Genomic DNA, 725 nt, shown 5'->3' on the forward strand with positions numbered 1-725 from the left:
TTCAATACATAATTGTGCGGGTCGCAATAGACTGCTTGTTGCGTTTATAATTATGTTTGGTGTTATTTCAACAATTTTACCTTACAATTCCTCGTGAGTATTAACTTGCTATTTATGTATACATGTTTTTTAGTATGATCGCATAAACAGTAATCCAAAGGTGTCATATCGAGTGACTGATCAACTTATAGGATCATCTTCTTGAAAATTTTTTATTCAAAGTGTAGCACACATCCCGCATTATGTAGTAGAATTTTATTAGAAAACGCGTCGTCGTCGAATATTTAATGAAATATTCTATAATAATTCTAATAAATTATTATCTACAAAATTTTTATAAATAGTATCATCAAGTCTTATAAGCATTTTAAACAGTCCAATTTGTAATTTAATATGTTAAAGATATTATATCATTTTTTTTTTACATAAGCTACAATACAAGCAATAAACAGAAAACTTACTGTTAAATTATTCTGTATACCGTCCCAAATTGAAATTAAAATGACGTTGATAATTTTGGATATTCGTGTGGATTTTCATTTCTATAAGTGTGAGAACTATGTGTATTAAAATAACCTTCCTGCGTATAGCAAAATTCGTTTGTAAATAAAATTGTTTTAATGAAACCCGGTACTTGTGCCAATAATCATGTGCAAAAATTAATTCTGCATGCATAATCTTACGGTAATAAATTTAGAACTTTGGTGAAGTGATAAATATGTATA

General features: G+C 27.4%; 1 protein-coding gene across 9 annotated transcripts in view; it reads right to left on the reverse strand.

Moving 5' to 3' along the window:
- Window positions 1-725, reverse strand: part of LOC116846693 (ecdysone receptor) — a 538347-nt gene that overhangs the window by 315915 nt on the left and 221707 nt on the right. The gene's annotated exons all lie outside the window — the stretch shown is intronic.

This window comes from Odontomachus brunneus, unplaced genomic scaffold, assembly GCF_010583005.1.
Source record: "Odontomachus brunneus isolate Ranch 3 - 2012 unplaced genomic scaffold, Obru_v1 Obru_scaffold_067, whole genome shotgun sequence".
Lineage (NCBI taxonomy): Eukaryota > Metazoa > Arthropoda > Insecta > Hymenoptera > Formicidae > Odontomachus > Odontomachus brunneus.